This window comes from Schistocerca piceifrons, chromosome 11 (assembly GCF_021461385.2).
Source record: "Schistocerca piceifrons isolate TAMUIC-IGC-003096 chromosome 11, iqSchPice1.1, whole genome shotgun sequence".
Taxonomy (NCBI): Eukaryota; Metazoa; Arthropoda; class Insecta; order Orthoptera; family Acrididae; genus Schistocerca; species Schistocerca piceifrons.
Window position 1 is genome coordinate 153,416,281 of NC_060148.1, and position 27,269 is coordinate 153,443,549.

Genomic DNA, 27,269 nt, shown 5'->3' on the forward strand with positions numbered 1-27,269 from the left:
GGGAGACGGGACGTGAGGCGGGGAGACGGGACGTGAGGCGGGGAGACGGGACGTGAGGCGGGGAGACGGGACGTGAGGCGGGGAGACGGCGCGCGGGGGCGGGGAGACGGGGCACGGGGGCGGCGAGACGGGGCGCGGGGAGACGGGGCGCGTGGGCAGGGAGACAGGGTGTGGGGGCAGGGAGACAGGGCGTGGGGGCAGGGAGACAGGGTGGGCGGGAGATAGGGTGGGGGTAGAGAAGGGGGAGAAAAGGGGGAGTTTCTTATCATCTATTTACACTAAGTAACATGCGTATAACATATCCAGTCAGCAAAATCTTACATGAGCATATCTTGGGCGTTGGGCAATGGCAAAAGCAAAATTAGATTCGACGTTCATCATAATGCGATCATAATGATGATGCTATGACATATTGGAAAGTAACATTTTGTTCCAACACTGGACCATGTTACGACTGGTGTGAGAGAGCGTTTTGCTGAAGAAGATATTTATCATTTTAAATTCAACATCCTTTTTCCATCACAATTACTGGAACATGATGCTAATGATCTTGCGCACAAACTAAATCAGTGCTTAACTGAACTACTGTATTTTGAAGACTCACACTTTGTGATTAAAAAGAGACTAATGGGACAGTCTCTTCAATACAAGCAACGAGCATAAATGCTCTTAATGATTGCGTTTTTGTTATGCAAGCATTGTTTCTCTATCCTGTATCTGACTATCCTACTTTGCACACACTGTACAAAATATTTGTCTACCTGCATCTATTGCTGCAGTAGAAAGAAGTTTTTCAACACTGCGGTGTACAAAGACATGGCTGAGGTCAACCGTAAAGGAGGATTGACTTAATGGCTGAGCTCTGTTGGACACTCACCCTGACATTGCTTGTCATGCTGACAATGTAATTAACCAATTTGTCAGGAAGAGTAGGTGCATGGAATTCATCATTTAAAGTGCAGAACCACAACTATAACTTTTTTATATCATGTATATGTGTGTAACCAGTTTAAATAAAACTTTCTTACACTTTCCATATGACTTGATTAGCTTTTATTACAGTAAAAGTAAAGGTAGCTCAAGGTATCTTTAGTGAGCCATCCTTGAGGTTTTTCTGTATCTGCCACTGTCTCATATGAGATATGGTGTAAGTTCTATTGGCCAACTGTGAACTGAGGCTCGTGTACAACAACAAAATCTGTTGGTTGGGCTCAGAGGACATCCTAGGCTCACTTTTTGGCTGTTGGCTGAAGAGGCAATGAACATTTGTAAGTGAGGCAAGAGAACATCTTTGTAGAGTCAAGCTGTGGATGAACTACTATCACCTAATTTTGAGCAGAGTTTAAGACTCAGATCAGACCTTTCATTAGTTTTGTGACCTCCACTACATACTCTCTGGAAAATGGTAGGGTCCCTATGTAGCAACAATGAGTAAGTTACAGAGATGTAATCTCACATTTACAAAACTGTAATGCATAGATTCGTGCAGTCTATTACAGAGTTGTCTTTTGTTTGTTTTGAATGGCCAGCAACTGCTTGTCTCAGGGGCTCAAACTGCAGTATGTGACACCAGCATAGCACAGTAGGGGATGCATAATTACCTACTGAAAGGTCAGCGAATTTAATTCAAACCAGTAGAAAATACATGGTATCGGTAGTCAATCAGTTAATGCTCCCAGTATGCACTGTTGCCCCTTTCAGATGCATTGATGAAGCTGCACAATGAGTGAGTGTTAACCATAACGGCACAGTGAGAGGAGGAATATCACACTGGCTGAATGTTTGTCCCCATTGTTGTGGGTTGATCCCAGCAAGCAAAATTATACCATATTGTGACAATTGTTTTTACCACGAAATGATCACAAACAGGGAATGCTGATATTACACATTCATGACCACAACGCTGCACAAATGAACTGCAGTATGGAAAACATGTTCAGATTGTTCGAACAGGATGTGATGATACATCGACATATCCGAAAGAATGGACACCACATATATAATTAAGGTGATGTCAGCCAATGATCCTTTCAGTGTTGATGCACACCACACTACCTCTTACAGGAACCAGTGAGACACCATGTGTAAGGAGGATCATGAGCATGAGCACTGCATTAGTGGTGAGTAAGTTCAGAATTTGGGTATGACAGGAAGCATGCTAGAGTAGACCACGCAGATGTGATGATCACTGTGTCCAGATGGCATAGTCGTCACTGCAACTGCCCATTCCACATGAGACTTGGGTTCAATTCCTGGTCCAGCACAAATTTTCAACCATCCCCATTGATGTAAATTAATGCCCACAGACAACTAGTGTCTCTACCTCCTTTGTCCCTGAGTCATTGTGGCTGCAGGATCAAAATGCTATCTGTCCCCTTGGACATGTCCAAAAGAACAGACAACACATGCATATTTGACATGTTGAGATTAGATATGAATAAAAATTTATTTTCCAGTGATAGTGATTCCTTCCATTTATGTTTAACCAAAAATATGTAACTTTACCTAGGGCTAACTTTCATGACCTTCTTTAGTCAACAATCCCTGCTCCTTGAATGTAGCATTATTGAGCAGCCAAATTCTGCCTGAAATAACACCCATAGCACTCAAAATCAATTAGCATGTATGCATTAGGTTACCGTTACTTGAAACAAAGGTGAAGCCCGTACATTATTTGACTGCTAACAATACCCTGATTTAATCAGGGTTGTTTCAGAATCAAGTTACATATGAAGGGCTTATTTCAATAGTGGTACAAGTCCATTTTTGTTCATCTTGAGATACGGAGTCCTAAAGTTAAATGAGTGCTGCAAAATCTGCAGTTGAGATACCACTAATATATTCAAGCATATGGGTTCTTGCTAGACACGAACCTTTCTTTCTCTTTGTTTGGATCATTAATTTCAGAAGCATTATAGGCAGATAAGTGGAGGTAATGGACTTGTACCACTATTGAAATAAGCCCTTCATATGTAGCTCTCTCTCTCTGTCTCTCTCTCCCTCTCTCGTTTTATGATTACATTCCTTCCATGCTTTTGTAGTAAAGAGGTGCAATCCCATATTTTAGTAACTTTAAAGTGTATTCATGGTCTGTTGCACAGATCTTAATTCTTTTGAATGAAAAGCTACACAGTGCAATAATGCATTAGCCTCCACTGATGAAACATCAGAACAATAGCAAGCGACATATATAGCTTTCTCTGTGTGTTTTACTGTTAATTCTTGAATAGTAGTACTGGAATGGAAATAATGTGTGCACACTGTGTGCAGATGGAGGAGCTGTCCTCAGTTCAACAACAGCTGAAGATGCGTTTTGCCATATTCAGCAGCATTCAGGCTGCTGCCTATTGTAGTAGTGGGGGCAGAGAATCTGGCTCATCACATAGGATACCTAAGGTGTCACCTATTTTGCCCACTGGCTCTGTTGTCAAGACACCTTGTGGTGTACCCAATGTGGCTGAGTTGTCCTCACCAAATGGTGAGGGATGGGTCGTAACAGCGCTGTTTGAGGCAGAGAGTGATGTGGAGGCTGCCTCACCCATTGACCCTGTGAGTGGACTGGCAGGTGTTCATTCATCAGGGTCCAGACAGGTCCAAGTGGAGAGAAGTTTTCTAGTTAATCAGGACCTCCAACATCAAACGCATTATGGAGCTCCTTAGGGAAATGGCATCCAGGACTGGAAATGAATCCTATGCGTACTGAATATGTCTGCCATGGAGCCTCATCTGAGATGTGGAAAATGTCCTGCCTGTGGCTACGAAACACACAGGGTGTGGCTGTCTACAAGTTGTGGCTGATGTTGGTGCCAATGATACCCATCGTTTGGGTTCTGAGGCCACCTTCAGTTTATATTGAGAGATAGCAGAAATGGCGAAGAGCCCTTGTTTCACACATGAGTGCATGCAGCGCACACAGTTTGTATCAGCATTCCCAGAATTGATTCACGTCCTTTGGTTTGGCGTGAGTGGAGGGTGTCAACCAAAGGCTTCATCGATTCTCTGACTGCCCAAACTGCAGACTGCTGGAAATGCATTATGAGGTGGAGAATTGTAGAAATACTTGATGGGTCAGTGGTGCACTACACAAAGCAAGTGTTTTTTGGGCTAGGCAGTTGTTTGAGGTCCTCTGATGAATGCACGCTAGTCAGACTGCATACAAAGTAAAGACCATACTACCATCAACATGTTAACAGTAAATTCTTGATGTATTTGTAGTTCCTAAATGTAATGCCCTCCAAGAAAGCTGTTATGTTCAAAATACATTTGGACCAAAGCTGACTGAAACATTGAGCAGAAACCCTTGAAATATTTAGCAAGCCATGGAATGTACACTGAAGAGACAGATGACACACCTGTGGGATGGTAGCATCAGAAGAGTGGAGGGGAGACGAAGGGCAAGAATGAATATGGGTCAAATTTGTGCAATAAATGAAAGCGCATGCTATTGGTGGTAACCCCCAAACAGTAGTGAAAGTAGGATTTTCAGACTCAATATTATTATTATATTGCCAACATATATAACTATACTTAAAATACTTTTTGCCACAAATAAGTAGGCAGTTATGCAAACATTCATTTTCATTCCATATGTTTTGTGGATTAGCTATGACTGTTGGACACCATCACTAGAAAAGGTACTTGTATAGTTTACAATTTGGTAATGGCAGGTACATCACACCTATCCATTTGTACCATTCAGTTCTAATGTATCTTACTGTTTTCACGTAATTTAAGGCATAAAGTAATGACTAACTGCATAGCAGAAGTAGTAAGTCATTGAAAGGCACATCAACTTTGCTAGCTTTCCCACAGATACTGCTTCAGAACTATGCTCTCATTTTACAGGCTGACTACATTGTGGCAGCACTGTGGAGAAGCAGACTAAACAGTTTCACATGATCAGTAATTATGGGATCCATTTCCATTTTTGCAGATGAATTGATTTTTTTTTTCAAGAGCCGTCATACAGGATCACAAAATCATTCAAGAAGATTTTTGCACCAACTAGGTATGTCTGTAGTTTTGCACATATTTCCTGTGACTTTTCTTACAAGCTGGAATGACCTTTGCCTGTTTCTACACATGTGCAAACCACTGTTCCATAAATGAACAATTCGGATGGCAGAAAGGTGTCAGTTCAGCACCGTTTTTTGTGTAACTGAATCTGCTAACTACACTTTATGGTCAGGTGACCTCTGGTGTGTTCATCATCTACTTTTGGAGTGCATTCCATATGGAATTATAAGGATTATAGCTCTGGACTTTACTGCAAAATGCTTCTGCCTTTTTCTAGTACTTGGTGGCTCAATGGGTAATTGTGACACTGCAAATCCAAAGGTCCTTGATCATTGAACAGCAGGTACTTTGTAACTAGTTGGGTAAATCAGTTCAGATGTGGAAAGAGGGTAACAGCACATGGTAGTCAGTAGGACTGTGTGTAGTAGAGAACTCCGGTGTTTAAAACCTCCAGGCTGATGACAGCTTTACCTCTAGTTTGTATTTATGTTTACCGTTCTGTCATGTATTCTCTTCATGATACAAGCAGATGAATGATCCTTGGCTCTGTCACATATGCCAGTTAACAACTTATTAGCCTTACGAACAGGCTTACCAAACTTATAAAGCTTGAGAATGCATTTCACATGGAATCTGCAGCTTGATTACCTTCTTTCTTGCTGCTGTGCTTGTACGTTTGCATTAAAACTGTGCAAGCCACCAAGCGGTGCATTGTGGATGGCATCTATTACCACAGGTTGGGTGGTTGGTTGGTTTTTGGGGAAGGAGACCAGACAGCCTGGTCATCGGTCTCATCGGATTAGGGAAGGATTGGGAGGGAAGTCGGCCGTGCCCTTTCAGAGGAACCATCCCGGCATTTGCCTGGGAAATTACGGAAAACCTAAATCAGGATGGCCGGACGCGGGATTGAACCGTCGTATTACCACAGCAACAACAATTACTACTACTAGGCACTTCTATGGTGTTCTATATATAGTGTCCCTTACAAATGAACCACAGTTTTCAAAATACAAAAAAAGTTGATTATTCCCCGTCCTACTACCATCCTTATGTGCTTGTTCCACTTTATATCACTTCGCAATGTTATGGTTGAAATGGCTCTGAGCACTATGGGACTTAACTTCTGAGGTCATCAGTCCCCTAGAACTTAGAACTACTTAAACCTAACTAACCCAAGGACATCACACACATCCATGCCCAAGGCAGTATTCGAACCTGCAACCGTAGTAGTCGCACGGCTCCAGACTGTAGCGCCTAGAACCGCTCGGCCATTTCGACCGGCCCCTGCAATGTTATACCTAAACATTTCATTGACCAGACTGTCAATCTGTAGAGTACTGATGTTGTATACAAAATTATGGGATTGTTTTTCCTACTCATCTGCAGTTACTTGAATATTTCTGCATCTGCCATTCATCATACCACATAAAAAGTTTGTCCAAGTCATTTTGTATCCTCGTAGTCACTTAGTGATGATCCTTCCCCACACACAATGCCATTAGCAAACAGGCACAGAATGCTGCTCATCAGATCATTTCATATATAGATATGGCACCATTCTCTGTGGCACTATTGATGATAATCTTGTCTCTGAAAAAACAGTTGCTGTTGAGATCAAAGTACTGGCCTCTGTTACTTGAGAGGTATTTGCACCATTCATATATCGGGGAACCTATTCCATATGCTCATACCTCTATTTACAGTATGCAGTGGTGCACTGTTCAAATGCTTTCTGGAAATATAGGAATGTGGAATCTAGTCTGTTGCCCATCATCCATGGTTCACAGTATGTAATTTGATAGAAGACCAAGATGAGTATTGCACAAAATCAATGCTGATTTGTGGATAAAAACTTTTCTGTCTTAAAGAAATTAATTTTATTTGAACTGAGGATATGTTCAGGAACTCTGGAGCAAATAATCATTATGATATTGTTCTGTAATTTTGCAGGTACATTCTTTTACCATTCTTATATACAGAAGCCACCTGAACTTTTTCCCAGCTGCCTGAGTCTTTGCACTAGGCGAGAGATTTGCAATAAATGCAAGCTAAGTATGAGGAAAATGCTGTAGAGTACTCTCTGGACATATGATTTGTGATCCTGTTTGGACATGGCAACTATTATGTTTTCAACTCTTCCAGTTGCTTCTCTACTCCAGGGATCCTATTACTATGTTCCTAATACAGGAGTCTGTGTGACAGTGAAACAACAATATGTATGATCCTCCTGCACAAACTTGATAACTAAATACAGAGAGGGGTTAGTGACCACCTTCTGCTTTCCTCCAAAGCCACACCAGACTGGTCAATGACTGCCTGGATAGAAGTCTTTGTCCAGAAATGTCTCATGTTCTCTGTAAAATCTGTTGCTCATGTATGATGGTGGTAGTTGTAAGCTTCACGCATAGATCTTTTTACAGACAGAAGAATTTCCATTAGCACTTGCCTGTCACCACTGTGCATACTTTTTTGAACTGAGAGTACAACAGTCTGCTTCCTCAGTGTTTCCCCAATTCTGACATTAAACCACAGTGGGTCTTTCCTGTCTGTAATCCAGTTACTCACCACATACTTATTCAGCATGTGATTCACAGTCCATTTAGTGTTTTTCCATCTTTCTCTATGTAAATTATATTGGAAGTAAATGACATTATCATTGTTTAAATGGGATGTTAACAACTACTTACCTGCTCTTTCTAGCAAATCTATTCACCTAGCCCTCTTAAAGGATTCATTAACTTCATTTACCATCCAGAAAAAGATTTTCAATCTGCAGCGGAGTGTGCGCTGATATAAAACTTCCTGGCAGATTAAAACTGTGTGCCGGACCGAGACTCGAACTCAGGACCTTCGCCTTTCGCGGGCAAGTGCTCTACCATCTGAACTACCCAAGCACCACTCACGCCCCATCCTCACAGCTTTACTTCTGCCAGTACTTCGTCTCCTACCTTCCAAGCTTTACAGAAGCTCTCCTGCGAACCTTGCAGAAGTGAAGCTGTGAGGACGGGGCGTGAGTCGTGCTTGGGTAGCTCAGATGGTAGAGTAGTTCCCCGTGAAAGGCAAAGGTCCCGAGTTCAAGTCTCAGTCCGGCACACAGTTTTAATCTGCCAGGAAGTTTCATTTACCACTGTCGCTGTGCTGGCATCATGATCACTAGCCCCTCTCTGTACTAATACTATCTGTAAGGACAAGCCTGTTTATAGTTGCAGTATTTCAACTATTTCAATTTCGTGTGGGCTGTTAAACTAGCAGCTTGCGACAGCTTTCAGAAAACTGTTCTAAAGTACTTCACAAGACTGCCTGTCCATACCACTTGCAATGTATGCACAGACATCTTAGTCTCTACTCAGTAGGTTAGGATCACCTACTTTTTCTGCACTACTTTGTGTAGATATTCCTTCAATGATTCTGTAACTGTCACAGCAGTATCACATGGCGAATAAAAACATCCAATGCTGGAGTTCACATACACAGAACCATTAAGGGAACTACTCATTAAAACAGGAAATCATAGCTTGAGTCTTAGGACTTGGTACCAATTTTCATATAACTTCATCAATGCTATCTCATTTAATTTTTATTTGCACTACAAACAATTCTACAATTCTACAAACTCACAAGCTAAACTACTTCACCTGCTCAAATATAATGTTTAAATCCATATGGGTAAAGTGTAACAAACTATTCTATTTTACCGGTTCCTCATTTCCAACCTGGAGCATACTGTAATACTGTAACCCTTGTTATCTTTACCCTAAAGTAAAAACAGGACTGTTAAAGTGAATACACACACAATTGATTACCATCTCATTATTTTCACCACAGCTAAACAAGATTACTTCCATGTAGTCATATAAATTCTAAAATTACCTCTTTATTCACACTCTCCTCCAACTCTTCTTTTACATTCATGCTGCATGGATAATCTTGGCCTGTGGCAAAAATAACAAACTGTAATAAGTACTTTTAAGCAGTCACAGTCCTCCCATATTATATAAAATGTACCACACAGATAAACCCCAACCGTCACACTACTTTATAACTAAACAGTAGTTATTGTTAAGTGTTCTCTTTTGAGTTCAAAATTCTGAGTGACGATTTCAGTATGGTATACTTCAATGGGGTTCCAATGTGGCCTGGGGTCCACACAAACAACACGGAATGACTGGACCATTCCAGGGCATAGATGGATTCTTGGATGGTCGCTACCAAACGATGGTGCAGGTAGCACTGGTCGATAGCTTGTAGGCTGCTTAAGGAGTCAACACAGAGACGAAACGACTTACTATGGCACATTGGATGTGCTCAAGAGCACGAGAAATGGCTGCTAGCCTTGCAGTCCAAACACTGCAGCCATCTGACAAGGAGTGCTGTTCAGTGTGCTCTCCATGAACATATGCAAAGACAATGTTACCATCACCCATGGAGCAGTCCGAGTAAACCACTTCACGGTTCCGGTACTTGTCAAGAAGCGAGAGGAAGTGACAGCCGAGAGCTGCAGAGTTAACTCATCCATTAGCACCCTGTGAATGGTCCAGGCAAAGCTTCAGCTTCGGTGTACACCATGGAGGTGTACATGAATGGACCTTGAGCATAGGTGGTAAAAGCAAGGACTCCAGACAGACAAGATCAGTTGCGAACTGCAGTCATAAGCCCTGACCTGGGCCTCCGATGCAGGAGATGAAATACCGTGTATGGGATAAGGAGATGGTAACGTGGATGCTCTGGAGAACTATGAATGTGTGCAACACACCTGGCGAGCAGTTGTGCATGTCTAACCTTCAATGGAGGGACTCCGACCTGGTCACTGGACTCGTCCTGAAACCTCCTGTTACCAGTCAACCGGGTAGAGTAAACATATCGCTGAGGGCGCCACCAAACAATAAACCAGTTTCCCATAGTCAAGATGAGATCGAACAAGGGCTCTATAGAGCTGCAGCAGCTTAGTGCGATCTGCACCCCAGTTGGTGTTGCTCAGGCACCAGAGGGCATTGAAGTGCTGCCAGCAGTTCCACTTCAGCTGACCAAGATGAGAAAGCCACGTCAATCACATGTTGAAATCCAGTCTAAGAATCGATATGTCTCCATTACAGTGAGTGGATCATCCTTAAGGTAAAGTTCTGGCTCCGGATGAATGGTACGACACAGACAGAAGGGCATGACACACAACTTCGCAGCTGAAAACCAGAACCTGTGGGCTAGACCCCATGACTGCACCTTGCGAATGGTTCCCTGTAGGCACTGCTCAGCAACACCAGTACTGGAGGAGCTGCATGAAATGCATAAGTCATCTGCGTACAGAGAAGGCGAGACTGATGGCCTGACAGTTGCTGCAAGGCAGTTAATGGCCACTAAAATAGATATACACTCAATACAGGGCCCTGCAGGACCCCATTCTCCTGAATGTGGGGCAAACTACGGGAGGCAGCAACTTGGACACGGACAGTACAGATCGATAGGAGATTTTGCATAAAAATCTGGCATGGGCTCTGGAAACCCCACTCATATAATGTGGCAATGATATGATTTCGCCAGGTTGTGTCTTAAGCTTTTCATAAATCAAAAAAGACGGCAACCAGGTGTTAGCGTCTGGAAAAGGCTGTTCAGATGGCAGACTGAAGGGAAACTAGATTATCAATGGTAGAGTGACCCTGGCGGAAACTGCCCTGGCATGGAGCCAGTAGGCCACATGACTCCAGGACCCAACACAACTGTCGACTTACCATACATTCTAACAGCTTAAAAAGAACGTTGGTGAGGCTGATGGGCCAATAGCTATCCACATCAAGTGGGTTTTTACGGGTTTGAGCACTGGGATAATGGTGCTCTCCCACCATTGCGATGGAAAGATGCCATCGCACCAGATCCAGTTGAAGATGATAACGAGATGGCACTTTTAGTCAAACAATAGATGTTTGATCATCTGACTGTGGATCTGATATGGCCCAGGAGCTGTGTCAGGGCAATGTGCAAGGGCGCTGAGGAATCCCACTCTGTAAATCGAGCATTATAGGGTTCAATGTGACATTCAGTGAAATAGAGTGCTTTCCTTTCCATCTGCCATTTGAGGGTGCAGAGGCTCAACCGTAGTGCTCAGCAATTGCCTTTGTGTCGGAAGATAACACACAACTGATGTTAGTGCCAGTAACACTTGTCGTGGTCTGGTACGCACATACATGTCCGATCCTCTTCCAGACTTAGGAAGGTGACGTATGGCACCAATGGTCGAGACGTACCTCTCCCAACATGCCTCTTTCCGTCTTTTTATAAGCTGGAGAATGCGAACATGAGCCCTTCCAAAGCTATTAACTGCGCTACAGAAGAGTGTCACTTACGTCACTGTAGAGCTTGTCGATGCTCTTTAATGGCCTCAACGATTTCTGGCGACCACCAAGGTTTTCGCTGGAGCACTATAAAGAACAAGGGATCGTTAATTCTGTCAAAGAAATGACTGTTCTAGTGACCTGCTCAACTACCACATCGATGGTACCATGTGATGGAGTTTCAATGGGGACAGCAGAGGTGAAAGCTTCCAGTCTGCATTGTGTAAAGACCATCTTGGTAGACATCTGGGGGAGAATGGTGCTGGGGGAGTGACAGGAAGATGGGGAAGTGGTCACTACCACACAAGGCATCATTGGCTCTCCAGTGGACAGATGGGAGAAGTCCTGGGATGCAGAGGGATGAAGCAATGGCCGAGTAAGTGCCATGAGCCACACTGAAACGTGTAGGGGCCCCTAGTATTTAAGAGGCAGAGGTCGAGTTTCGACATCTCTAACTTGACCAGTAAGCATAGTGCCACCCCACAAGGGGTTATGGACGATAAAATCTCCCATAAGTAGGAAAGGTTTAGGGAGTTGATGAATCAGTGCAGCCACTGCTTTCAGGGGTACTGCACCATCCGGATGATGATATATGTTGCAGGCAGTTATTTCCTGCTTTGTCCTTATCCTGACAGCCACAGTTTCAAGAGTGGTTTGAAGGGGCACAGGTTAACTGCATACTGAGTTCAGGCCATAGACAAAAACTCAACCTGACGCACTATTATAGTTGCTACAGTTCTTGTAATACCCCCTATAGCCATGAAGGGCAGGGGTCCGCATTGCCAGGAACCAGATTTCCTGGAGGGCAATGCAGAAAGCAGGTGTAAACCTAAACATTTGCTGTAGCTCAGTCGGGTGGTGGAAAAAGCCGCTGCTGTTCCACTGGAGGATGAGGTTATTGTGAGGCTGGGAAGGCATGAAGCATGCAAGGAGGCAGGTTACACATCAGCATCATCTGCTACCACCGATTGAGTATTTGTATCCATTCCTATTGTGGATGAGGCATCAAGTGAGATCCAGGTCGTCAGTAGATGCTGAGATCTCCACCTCATCCACAGGTATAGAACTGGTAGCTAGTTGGTTGGTTGGTTGGTTGGTTGTTTGAGGTTAAAGGGACCAAACAGCAAGGTCATCAGTCCCTTGTTTCAAATAGACTCCATTCTACTAACGGGACATCTCAGTATAGTCAGAAAAATAAAACGGATAAAGGGGAAACGTAAAAGGGCAGTCACGTTGTCATTAGTAAAAACAAATGAGGGAAGTTGGCAAGAGAACGAAACCAACACTATGCTGAAACAGCATAGGCAAGACCACCTGTGACTTAAAAGGTACAACTGCTATAATGCAGAAAGTACGTATGGGAATAGAAAAACTAACCAAGCCTTAAAAGGAAGGGGTAAAAACAGAGTAAAAGGGAAAGAAAAGAGGATTCCGGTCAGGGAGGTGAATCGGGAATCTCTGAACACTGCCTACAGTGGGAGACACCCAAACACTCATCGCCCTGCCCAACACCAGAGGGAGATTAAAAACTTTAAAACTGAGAATAAAAACCACTCTCCCGGAGGAAACCTAGAACCAGAGAGACCATCCGGGAATCGTCAGCCAACATCAAAGGTAAAGTGTGGGGGAGTCTGTACTTAGCACGCAGAGCCAAAAGAAGGGGGCATTCAAACAAAATGTGGGCCACTGACTGGAAGGCTCCACAACCACATAGCGGGGGTGGCTCATCACGCAAAAGGAAACCATGGGTCAGCCTGGTATGGCCAATGCGGATACGACACAGTGTGGTCGAGTCCTTGCGGGAGAGGCTAAAGGAAGAACGCCATGGGCCTGTATTCACCTTAATGGCACGAAGTTTATTAGACAGTGGAGTAGCCTCCCAAGAATTGGCCCATGACTGTGCAAAGTGGGATTTGATGTGAAGCCGTAAATCCGCTGCAGGAGGGGTTACAGAAAACGGGGGGTAAGTAACTGCTCCCCCGGCCAAACGATCAGCGAGCTCATTACCCGGGATACCCACATGGCCCGGGACCCATAGGAAGTCAATGGAACAAGCAGCACGGTGAAGATCAGCGAGATGGTCATGGATGGCAGAGACCAAGGGATGGCGCGAAAAACACCGGTCAATAGCAAGAAGGCCACTCATCGAGTCCGTACATAACAAAACGCGGTTGTGTTGGGATTGTTTAATAAAGGTAAGGGCCCGGGAAATTGCCATCAATTCCGCAGTAAACACCCCACATGAGGGTGGCAGTAGATGATTTTCCGTTCCAACAAAGGACGTGAAGGCATACCCAACATGATCAGCAGATTTAGAGCCATCAGTGTAAAAAACAACAGCATCCCGAAACTCCCATAAAATTTGGCGGAAAAAGGAACGGAACACCACCAGGGGGATGGAATCTTTCGGACCGCGGCGGAGATCCATCCGAATTCGAGGCCGAGGAACTAACCAAGGAGGGGTGGAGGGGAGGGAGCGAGGAAGACAGGACAAAGAAGGAAGCCGAAAATCACGGGTAAGAGACGCAAGGCGCAGCCCAACCGGTAAACCCGCCCGAGGGCGGGAGTCAGGCGGGCGACGTCCATGGTCTGGGAATAGGATAGAATAGGAAGGATGAGCGGGAGAAGAACGGATAGTAAGGGCATAAGACACCAGAAGCTGGGACCGCCGAACAGAAAGGGGGGGGATCCCAGCTTCAACCAGGAGACTATCAACAGGGCTAGTAGGGAAGGCACCGGTGGCCAAACGGATACCACGATGGTGGACTGGATCCAGCACGTGCAGCGTGGAAGGAGCAGCTGAACCATAAACTTGACAACCATAGTCCAAACGTGACAGAACTAGAGCACGATAAAGACAGAGGAGGAGGGAACGGTCCGCACCCCAGGAGGAGTGGGCAAGGAAGCGAAGGACATTGAGTTTTCGGAAACATCCTACCTTCAGGAGTCTGATATGGGGCAGCCAAGTGAGCTTGTTGTCGAAAAGAAGACCTAGGAAACGAAACTGTGGAACCACAGGCAATCTTTGTGCAGCGAGATAGAGCTCTGGATCAGGGTGGACCGTAGTACGGCGACAGAAGTGGACCACCCGCGATTTTAAAGGAGAGAATTGAAACCCGTGGGAGAGGGTCCATGCAGAGGCACGCCGTATAGCCACCTGGAGCTGCCGTTCTGCAGATGGCATCGAGGAGGAACTAACCCAAATGCAGAAATCATCCACATACAGGGCAGGGGCGACCAAGGGACCGACAGAGGCCACAAGTCCATCGATAGCAATGAGGAAAAGAAGGACACTCAAGACAGAACCCTGTGGGATGCCCGTCTCCTGGGTCCGTGGAGAACTGAAAGCAGTACCAACTCGAACTCTGAATGACCGATGGATCAGGAACTGGCGGATAAAAATCGGGAGTGGGCCCCGAAGACCCCACTGATGAAGGGTTAGTAAGATGTGATGGCGCCAGGCCGTGTCATAGGCCTTGCGAAGGTCAAAAAACACTGCAACCAAATGGCGGCGCTGGGAAAAAGCCTGCCGAACTGCGGATTCCAAGCGAAGCAAATGATCGATTGGAGATCGTCCCTCTCGAAAGCCACACTGGTAAGGGGACAATAGATCCCGAGATTCGAGGACCCAAGTGAGCCGACGGGCTACCAGCCGTTCAAGTAACTTACAACCAACATTGGTCAAACTAATTGGCCGATAGCTGTCAACAGATAGGGGGTTCTGACCAGGCTTAAGGACAGGAACCACAATGCTATCCCTCCACTGAGAAGGGAAGTCACCCTGGAGCCAGATACGGTTAAACACCCGAAGAAGATGGTGCCGTTGTGGAGCACTGAGATGTTGAAGCAGCTGGTTATGAATGGAATCTGGGCCAGGAGCCGTATCATGAGAAGCAGATAGAGCAGAAAGAAATTCCCATTCAGTGAAAGGTTCGTTGTAAGATTCTGACTCACAAGTGGTGAAACATAAGGTGACAGCTTCAGCCTGCTGTTTTTGATGAAGGAAAGCAGCTGGATAGGAGGCCGACGCTGATGCTACTGCAAAATGGGTCGCAAGATGTTCTGCGAGAACTAATGGGTCCGTACAAATGCCATCTGGGAGGTGAAGGCCTGGGAGGGTGGACTGCCGATGGCAACCTTGGAGAGAGCGAAGTGTAGCCCATACCCGTGACAGAGGGACAGTGGAACCAAGGGAAGAAACGAATCGTTCCCAACATATCCGCTTGCTCTGTTTGATTAAATAACGGGCTTTAGCGCGAAGGCGCTTAAAGGTAGAAAGGCTGGCTACAGATGGGTGCCTCTTAAAGTGTTGCAAAGCTCGACGGCGACTGGTAGCTAGTAGTGGTGTTGAGGCCACCTGAGGGTTCTTTCTCTTAGCAGACTTTTTTTTTTTTTTGTTTGCCCTCTCACTTCTCTTTAGGGCCTTGCTGAGAGGACTTCTCTGAAGTAGCTTCAGGCATGGAGGAAGATCGTGCAGCTCTTTGACCAGCAGCTTTTGGCTCCTTTAGCCACTGGCGAGTGTCCGCTGTAGCATTAGTGGAGACCTTGGGAGAGAGAGTCCCAAGCGACCGCTTCCACACGAGATGAGCCAGAGGAGGCTGTTGCTTCTCTGGCTGGTGGGTGGGGACTGATGTCCCCTGCATTTGGGGAGGAGGGGGGGCTTGCTCCTAAACTAGGTACTTGTGATGGCGATGGTAATGTAGCTGCAGCATATGTCGACGTCAACCATATGGGTTATAATCGTTCAAATTTACATTCAGCTTCTTGGTAAGTCAATTTGTCCAGGGTCTTGTACTTCATGATTTTCCACTCCTTTTGGAGTGATCAGTGAGGGTCCTCAGTATATTTTACAGAGTATAAGATGCTGCAGGCTATAGGGTACACATTCATACTTAAGCACTTTTTAAAAAGTAACATTTTTTCAATTTGTAATATTAGATTGCAAAGCCAGGCTAACAACAATTCTGTGTATAGAACTGCACTGACCTAAAGACCCCTGAATATCAAAATTGAACTTCTCCTTCATAACGACTGTCTTCTTCATATAAGAGATGGTCTTCACTGCCCACCAGAGCATTACCTATGCAGTACTTCTTGAAAGATTTGACCAAAATGTCTTCTCTTACAGTAGACAACAACTTTTTTCCAGTGACACACAGGTGTGATTGTAGGTCCTTTCAATGCTCTCTCTGGTGTAAGTCCTTGTTGGGTTTCGTCTGTAGCATGTCAACTGAATTTGGTCAGAAAATACGCCAGAGCAGAAGTGAGCTGCAACTGTGCCAGCTGCAGGTGGGTGGGAGTATTACATGCTGCAAAGCAATACTCAACCAACTGGTGTTGCGAAGCTGAGTCAGTTGGGCGTGATACAGCAACAGCCAACGCTGGAGTGCATTAGCAGAAGGTCAGGAGCCTTTCCTCACCTGCCACCAGTTGTGTTTAAAATATTTGCCTGAAGCCCTAAATGAACATAGTCTGGAACGAATAAACATTCAGCTATTTGTGTACTAAATGATTCTTGTCTCAATATCAGAGCGAACAACACCCACAAGCCTGTGACACCCAGAGTGACATCCTAGAATGCACTATGGGGTCTGCCGTTTGACCACTACACAGGGAAGCCTGCTGTGAGGCACAAGGGAGCTGGCTGCTCACTGGAGGAAGTTTACGGCCATCATCAGCTGCATCGCTGTCACAGCCAGAGTGACTGCTGATAGCAACACTGAGTGACCCCATATTCAGCCTTGCTCCTTGACCTGTCAGCAATGACAGATGTCTACTATTTCACTTAAGAGGCAACTGGGAGCCTCTACCTAGCTGTTCCTGATTTACTACAGCTGAGGGCTGGAAAAAAGAAAGTAATTAAACATATCTACAGTCGCCCTGACACCTCATTTCACCCTCCACATGTGACAATCCAAGGATCATGCAACATTGATGTCAGAACTTTGCCATCACTTCTTTTAGCAATGTTTGAACTTACACCCTTTGTTACAGTGAAGTAAAGAAAAAGAAAATCCTTATATTTTGGTCATAGAAAAGCCATCTGACAGTCATGAATTTTATAACATAGATTTTATTGCGAATAGAGAACCAGTGGATTTTTCTACTCTTAGAGGTAATGGAAGGTATGACTAGTTAGTGACTGTTAGATGTGCACAGTGTAACCTCAAGGGTCATAAGTGCAATGTATGAAATCACTTCTAGGAAAATGTTACACATGTAATCATTTGGGCCATACGGCTAGGCAGTGCTGGGAGACAATATGGCTCATAATTACATGTAAGAATTAAGTTAATGTATTTTGTCTTCTTGTATTGTGAATGTTAGTTCTCGAAGTGAGTGTTGTCAAGGACAAAGCTTCAATAGAACCAGAGACACAATATGTACCACAATCAGAAGTAGTATGCATATTGTTCGAGAAGGTAACAGAATTACCAGCAGAAAATAAGGAACTTTGTGGGTTGACAGGATCACAATCATTCAACACAGTGTAAATTTGTCAGACAAAAGTTTAATTGGTCCTTGTCCTGGTAAAACAACCGAAATGAGCATGTCTTCACCTTCAATATCTGGCTAAGATGCGCGGTTGGTCTAATGAAGTATTATTGACTGTTACAAAACTGATACTAACAAAGGAAGTAAAAACATATTTAGGGTATACAGGGGCTGTGAAGGGAGCCACAATATTCGTAGAATTTAAAGAAGGGTTAATTCTAAGATATATGGATCAAAATAGTGCCAGACACTATAGGGAACAATTCACAGCAATAACTAAGAGAAATAAAGAAACTGTGGAAGAATTTGCAGATAGGATAAGGAAAATCAATGGACATACTTGTGCATTGGGGCAGGATGCTGAAGTTAATGACATTATTTTGCAAGAAGCATAGCAGAGGGTCTTCAAAGCTTTTTTAAGAGGGCTGCATGCAGAAATGTCAGAATGTGTGTGGACAGGGTGTCTGACAGATTTGCGCACAGCAGTGCGGTAACTACAGTGTGTGAGGAGATCAATTTGTCTACTAGACACAAAACAGCATTTCTGGAACCATGGGGACACTACCAAATCAGAAGGATGCCATCCTCATTAAAAAATGCACCTGTATAACATTTCAGAGATTGTTGGACACAATTCTCAGAAGTTTGAAACCATGGAAATGCTGTATATTTTGATGGAATAATCGTCTATGGAAGTGACAGCAGACAGTATATGCAGTGCTTAAGGGAAGTATTCCTAAGGTTAAAAGCAGTGCAGTTAACAGTGAGTACAAAAAAGTGTGACTTTTTGATGGAATAGATAGCATACCTAGGACATATCAAAAGATGGATGTAACACAGACCAAAATTAGAGCTGTATGGGAATTTCCCATACCACAATCTGTAAAAGAGTTGCAGTCACTCTGGACTTGTGAACTATTACCATCAGTTCGTAAAAGGGTGTGTGGATACTGCCAAAAGGTTGACAATTGTTAGAAGAAGGGTACTAAATTTGTTTGGTCAGAACAGTGCTAGCATGCTTTTGAGGAGCTAAAAGATGCTTAAACATTGAGTCCAATTGTAGCATTTCCAGATTTTAATACAGAATTTGTTTTATTATGTGATGCATAAACCCATGCACCAGCCTGTCTCTTGTCAGAAGAGGTAGAATGTGTAGAACATCCAGTAGCTTACGCTCAAGGTAACTGAATTCTGAAGAATGAAATTATTCCACAATGGAGAATGAGAAGTTAACCTTATTTATGGACTTTCATACTTCAAATTTTATTTGTACAGTAAAACATTCAGAGTAATAACAGATCATATGGTATTAAAATAGTTGTTGGGGTTAAAGAATCCTTCCAAATAGGTTGACATGATGGGCAGCAATGCTAAGCGAATTTGATTTTGAACTTATTCATAAAACTGAGAAGAAGCATGGGAATGCAGATAGCTGAAGTAGAAAACCAGCAGCATTACATATTACTCAGAATATCGAAGAACTACAAATCCAAGTAGAAGTCTTAGAGAGGGAAGTAGTTATTAAAATGGTTGCAGTCCGTAGAAGATAGTGTTCCAGCTAGGGGTAAATTTCTTGCAAGAAGGGAAGTATTTAAAGGGTCTAAGGACAGTACAGAAGGAACTATCGCCGAAGTTGAGGTTGGTTTCAGAACCTGAGCACAAAGGCTTGCCCTTTAATTTGGAGTAGCCACAGCATCATTGAGAACTGATGGAAGAAAAGTTTCTATTTCCATTTCTGTAACAGTAGCAGGGAAACAAGAACATCATGAGTCCTACATAATTCATGCATAACTCGTCACAAGGGGAACACTGAAGAAATTTGTAAGAGTAAAAACTCAGCGACTGTCATTAACTGCAAAAGATGAAGGAAGATATGTAGAAATGGAGGAAGCAAAGTTACAAAAATGCCACCGAGAGAAAATCATAGTCTGTCTGCGTATGGTAATATGAGTGGGGCAGGATTCCTCTGCAGTGAACTTGATAATGGGAGAAAGAAGGAAAGAGAATACAATTAAAACGTGGTCCAGCCAGAATTGTACTTTCGCATGTCGAGGCACATGGGCTTTGTCAAGATGGTAGTAGCAGCTAGTTGTTACAAGAAGTGGAGTGGTACATCAGCAACGAGGGTAGAATGAAAGGTGAATGCTTTCTTATTAAATGGAACAGCGTCCAAAGTAACTTTCTGCCTGTCCATCATGATTGCAGGAATAACTCACTTGAGCATTTCCCAGCCACATTTGTACTGGCCAGAAGAGCCCATGGAAGTGCCACCTGCCGCAAACCACCCAGCTTAAATCAAACTCTAGGGCCAGAACTAATGTAATCTGTAAACACACTTCTGAACTGGCAGGAGGGAACAATCTCCCTGGAAACGTTATTGCAACATGTAAATTCATATTGTGAAAATCAGCACCAGAATGAGACAACACTCACCATTGTCATACCAACCACTGCAGCGGCACTTATTCCGCTGAGCCTGGAGTACTTCTGGTACACAAAAGACAAAGAACACGACTGAGTTCGGACCCAGCCATAGTTCAGGTTCCACTGTGTTGGATAACCCAAGCATAAAAGCAGCAGAATGCACAGTGATAAAGTATGAAGAATAATCGATTTATTTTCGCTTTTAAGTGAGACGTATAGAGTTGGAAAAAATTGTGCAAGAAGCACAGTAATGAAATTAGTACCATGGTGTTTGAGTCAAGGTGCAGGGCAAGGGTCCCTATGGAAATTTATGAGATTCAGTGAAAGGGTTAAGGTAACTAATTGTTAGAACAATACATAAGTGGCGAAATAAGGCCGGAAATACTTGTCGCCAGTAACTCTGTTTTAATGGGTAGTGTAGTTTGGTCAATCCGAGAGACAGAGTCTTGATAAAAATGTCAATGTAGCGTATTGACCATAATTGGTCAAAAAATATGCTAGAGCAGAAGAACAGCCAGCGGCACATGGGTGACAGTGTCATGCATTGAAAAGCAAAACATGGCCAACTTGCTTTGCAAAGCAGAGCCAGCTGGGCACAGTATAGCAACAGCCAATGCTGCAACATGCTAGTGGAAAGACGGAAGTTTTTCATCACTTGCCACCAGATTAGTATTTACAATACACGCCTTAAACACTAAACAAACAATCTGAAGTGTAGAAGTACTAAGCAGTTCGTATGATACTTGTCCCACTATCACAGCCAACACCACACACCTGTGACACCCACAGTGACATCCTGGAATGCAGCATGGAGTCCACCATTCAAACACAAGACAGGGCAGGCTGCCCTTAGTCACAAGCAAGCTGCCTGCTCACTCTTGACATTGCCTTCTATGAAGATGTGTCAGAGGTAGACATACAGCAGGTCTCCAACAATAAAGGCCACTCTGCCAAAGCCATCTGCACACAGTTTACCTTGATACAACACATCCAGCGGATGCTGCAGGCTTATTTGCCAGCTACCGTGCAGTACAAAGGCAGTCTGTTGTGACCTTACAGCAAAATAACAGTCCTCTCTTCAGAAGTCACATGTGGTCAACCGTGCCCTGGACTTTGCGATACAGTTTCAGTCTCTATGAACTGTCATTACATCCAAGAAACAACAGCACAATTCACACTAAGCCATCAGGCCACATCAATTTTTGACTGTCCTGCTTCCTTTCTTTCTATGACCCTCCAATGCCAAGTCTAGTAGGCATTTTCTCTGTGTCAAACTGCACTGTCTGTAGCTGTGTACATGGTGATTGTGAATGTGAGGTTACCCAACAAACACTACCTCATTTCATACGTCCCCTGACATCATTGGCAAAGTTGTCAGTTGACCGGAATGCCATCTTCCATGCAGAACACGATCATATGGACATCTGGTTACAGTTTGTAGGATTGTATTGTGAATGAAACACAGGATGGGGAAGTAGTAGTTTGTTGCTTTAATTCTGGATATAAGATTAGTTTAGGCCATTTTGCATTCAGTCCTAAATTGGCACATGTAGTCTTACTCATTTTTTCAGTTCTTCCTTACTGGCAAGCCAATCATGAATGGCTCTTTCTGTTGGAGGAGGACCAAAATGCCACTCAGCTGCTCTGTTTCCATATTGGTCTGCATATGTTATTATGTTCAATTTATAGCCCACATCATATGAAACCCCTATTTTTTTCATTAATAAACTACTAAAGAAAATACTCTTCTGTTATCAATAATACAAATCACTTTCAGTTCAAGTTCACTGGCACTGTAGACTGCTGTGATACATCATAGGCTTGACAGTGTTCTAGGTTTGTGATGGCGGGGCAGGAGGGGGACAGTGTTAACAAGCTTGTTAAGCTCTACAGCTCACGTTCATTGCATCGGTGCACTGCTGCTGCCAGTTGAATCGTGTTGCCAGATAGTTATAGGTTTCCCACAGCATTGAATATATGGCCTTCTTTAAGCCTTGCAGGAATTTTAAAACAAACACAGGACATTTTAAAATTAATTTTGAGTATAAGACACACCCGAATGATGTAAAAATTTTTTTTAAGAAAAAAGTGTGTCGTAGTCCATAAAACATTGTATGCTTTTGTTCTGTATAAAATATAAAGTCAAATTGGTGATGTTTCCTTGTGAGTAACACACTTTAGGTCTCAGTGACCTGCCCTTCTTTCCTAACCTTCCTGTATCTGTTACTAACTCTTTCCAGATGAAGGAAATAATAATTCCAAAAGCTAGGGAAGTTACTTGTACCTTTGTGTGCATGTATTGTCAGTACTAGCTATTTCAACTCCTGAAGTTAAGTGAAGACCAGCCATTTTGTCTGACAAATTTGTAGTTTTGAGCCAATCCAAAATGTGAACACGAGAGTAAAATATAATTTTCTGAACCTTATCTGTGTTTTTGCATCAAGGTTTATCTGTAGTATCTATTTTACTGTCTGAAGAGCAAAAATGTAAAAAATTTCCCACATCTTTTTTTTGAAAGTTACAAGTAGAGGTTACAATGACATGAAGAATCTTCACATTACATACCTGATGTACTGATCAGTATGACAATTCCTGTGTGCTGATTTGAACTGCGTAGACCATGTTACAAAATACATTTTGTTTGGCTACAGTGTTAGAGGCATTTTAAGTTTAAATTCATCATGTTTGATGCCAGATATGGAACTAAAAATACTGATTAAGTTGTGATATCCAAAGAAGAATTTAACATCAAGGATTCTTACTACACAGAAGGTCAGTCAGGAAGAATGTTTAAATTTTTTGTTAGGTAACTGTAACCTAAACAATTTAAAAAAGATGTGCTGTAAAGCAAAGAATTTATGGCGGAATTATTTTGTGGATGAAACAATAAAAGTTTCATTTACTGAATAATTTACATAGTAATACATCTGTATATGAAGGCTGGTGCATTGTTACACATTATTATTACTAGCTTTCTGTTAAAGATAATGGATAGTAAATTTGAGAGAGAGAGAGAAATTTTGCAAAACTGTAAGCAAATCAATTACAATTGGTTGAGTGTAGAGAAAAAGACAAGCAAATATCACAAGACTTCAGAAGAAAGGGAAGAGAACAACTTCGCAAATGTCTAGATTTAAAATAAAGGTAAAGAGGAAAAAGAGTTGTGAAGAGTATGTACAAGCAATGTAAATGCACAATCACTCATGTCACTGGAGTGTAATCATCAGAACCCTATTTACGTTCATACTAATCCCCATAAACTTTAGGAAAAGCAGTGAAAAGATTGAAATAACTACATCCAGAGAGCCCAACATGGAAATATGCAGTAACAAACAAATTAATTGTTCCAGTGGAACAACTTCCATTATGTTTAAGCACACATTAACAACACAAACTGGATAACAAGGTTTCAGAAAAAAAAGAAGCAAACAGTTGATTTTTTTTACAACAGGGATGACAATCTGTCAAGCACCTGACAGATTATTTAAAGATCAGAAGAGAAAGATGCACAGAGTTTTGCAAAAAGTACTACATGGTATTTTCAGCTCAGGGAGCTTATAAGCAATTTTAGACAGATACAGAAATAGGACAAATAAAAAATACTTTCATTTATTACACATTTTGTTCGTTTTGAATACACCTCAATGTATGTATGAAGGTATCATGCCAACTCTTATTATCTGGTGAATGCACTGAAAAGAGCATTTTTTTTATGAGGTGAGGAGTTACTGGAACATGTAGTCTATCGATAATTCATTTGTACTACGAACTCATGTATAAAGTGTAAAAACTGTAGCTCCTAAACGTCACTCCACATTAAAGAATGAAGCTGACTGACAAACAAGCAAAATGGAAAAAAATGGATTGATGTTGACAGGCAACAAAAATATGCAGAAGTTAATGGTAGCATCACTGACGTAGTGTCAGAAATTTATAAGGAAATTTTATATTTAATATTTCACTGCTTCATAGAAAACTCACAATCTGCTGAATTGGGGATATGTGCAAAATGGATTTCTCAAATCTGGAAATCTACAGACTGACTTTGTAGATAGTGTGTCTATGATTAACGAAGACCAAAGTCAAAATGCTCATTCATAACATGAATTAGTACAGGCTTTGCAGGTTGTGCCTGGATGCTGCAGGAACATTTTATCATGCCATCATCACTAATGAGATCTAACACATGAAACAGTTTCTGTTGCTGTGTTCTCATATAAATAATACCTGATGTAAATAAGAAGATTTCACATGTAACAAAATTTGACAATTCGTTGAGATGGCTGTACTTCTTCTATATTTGAAAAAAAAAAGTACACATTATCCAGTTTGTGTTCAAAAGTATTTAAACTGGAAATGGACTGTTATTCTTTGCTGCGTGACATGGTAAAGTCGTCATGTATGCTATTTGTGGTACAATGAGGAGAGTAGTGTGGAACCAGATGAAACACAGAAAATGGTATGCTGGCTGAGCTACAGATTTTTATAAATGGCACAAACTCAGATTCAAGTAAAAACCATATTTTATGGTACTGGAAGATGGTTTCTGGACAACTGAGTGAGTGTAACTCGCATTAAGGTCAAACGTTTTTGCTCATATTCAAAACGTTTTTGCTCATATTCAAAACTATTATTATTTTTTACCTTAAGCTATCATAATATTGTTGTCACAACAACCATGAAGCTTGAAAAAACCAAACATCTTCTCGTAACTAATGATGCAACCCATCAAAGATGTGCTTGGTATTCAGAGGTGGAAAATGATTCTTGCGGGGATCAAATGCTGCAGACGAAGACACTATAGCAACAGATGCTGTCAAGAATGTGCATATTGATCTGATAAATCCTGGACTGTTTGTCATTGTAGAAATTTTAAATGAGAGAGGTATAAAACAATTTCTATGGCATCTCTGAAAATGCAGAACCTATGGTATTGTTTTTGAAACCCATTCCAAAGGCTACAATTTTTTCACAAAATACAAAAGTGACAGCACTTTTTTTAGAACTGAACAAATTTGAACATTAATAAATTAACCAATGATCATTTAAAAAGCATCAGATATTACTTATGTCTTTATAATTGGGGCCTATGACTGTGTTGCAAGATGAATTTTTTTTATCTTTTTTTTTCTAAGAAGAAAATGTAATATAATGAAAAACTGAAAGACTCATGTATTTAAATCGTATGATTTATGTATAGTTTTAGTTTTTTTGAGTATCAAAAATTGCATTATGACTAATGCTATTTGTGTGAGCTATGTATAGAATCTATGGTGTCCCAAATGCAATTAGTTTTTTACTTTTATCTTCAAGATTTCAAGTTTTAGATTCAATTATTGCATGCCTAATTTAACATATTCCTTATGTATTTGGATTTTAAAGGAAGGGTGCAATTCAAATAATTTCTGATTTAAACATAATTTTAAGAAATTCTTTCAGAAGCTATCTTTAATTCCTCACGGCCAATTGTGTGAACCCATTATCAATCATTTAGAAAAGGAACTGTTACTACAACAATGAATGAAACTCACTTTTTAAACATGTGATTGCCCAAGAGAGAACTTGGAATCGCTCTTTCCTCAGCTGAATTGTACTTTCGATTCAACTACCATTTAATGAGTAACTATACTGTTGTATTCCATTAAGAAATAATTGCATCTCTATCCACTGCAACTACCACGCCCACTGATCATACAACAAAATCAAATTATTTCCAACATCAATTGGTGGATATTTAGTAGTTCAGTTATTTCTACAATGAAGTAAACACATTTAGTTGATAACCTACAAAATATTTCAATGCACCCTAAGGGTTGTTCATTACAATTATTTTAACCGATACTTCACAACAAGAGTAATTAGCTTTTATGTTGGTTAACTGTCACAACACAGCTGACCCAAACACTACTCCTCAAATATTATGAGAATCAATAGTGGACAGATTACATTAACCTCTCAACAGAGCCACATCATTTTACGACAAGAAATTAAGAATGTTCTGCCATTTACTCAGCCATAACCCTACTTGTAGATCAGAATCGTTTTGAGAAAATATTAAATTCTTTATAAACTTGACAACTAAAGACAATATGATTCATCATTGAAGACTTAGCACAAATCCATTGAGTTAACTGTGTTGCAAAAGATATGTACAATACCAATCCGTGTTTGCAACATCTGTATTCAGACACTGGGCTTAACAGACCACGTTTTGTTTTGAACATTATACATACTGGTTAGACAGTGATGAAAGGAAACACAGTTTACCAATAAAATGAAAAAAGGTAAGGCATATGTACCCATTTCCAGCAATTATTTGGTTGGTATATGGTTCATGGCATATTTACCTAATTGTAATATATAACAGACACAAGAGATTTAAATAATCAACAAAATGTTCTCCTTCACTATTTACAGCAGTCCCCCAATGCTGGGATGACTTTTTCATTCTGTAACTGTACAAGGCACATAGAAGTGGAGAACACTTATTGGCATCACAATAAAGCCTTAATCTTCCTTTACTCAGGGAAACTACAAGTGTTGTCATGTTAAATGAATTACACTTACAAGAACTGAATCTTAGCTTAGCAACAATAAACTGGGTCATAGTGATAAATGATACCTTGGGAGGAAAACTGAATACAGAATCGGGAAACAATACATATGATGTCCCACAGGGCTGACCTACATAAATGTTGTGCTAAAGCAACTGGAGATGCCTTCAAAATCTGCAATGCTTGCCGATAATTAGTACACTGATAATGGCCAAACACATTCATACTAGAAACAGCCAGGAGAATAATGGAACATGCTTGCCACTGGTTTACAGGCAACAGCACAAAAATTCAACCTTTATACTTACAAAAACATACATCATGCAATTCCAAATTCAAATGACTTACAGATACGAGGAGATATCAATGACAGACACTGGATGAGGTTCCAAGAGTTAAGTTCTTAGGCATTCAGATCGATAATAAATTAAGGAGGCACCAGCATGAGAATGAGATA

General features: G+C 42.0%; 1 protein-coding gene across 1 annotated transcript in view; it reads right to left on the reverse strand.

Annotated features, from left to right (window-relative positions):
• The window catches only part of LOC124720422, a 117,572-nt gene that overhangs the window by 46,214 nt on the left and 44,089 nt on the right, over positions 1–27,269 (reverse strand). The gene's annotated exons all lie outside the window — the stretch shown is intronic.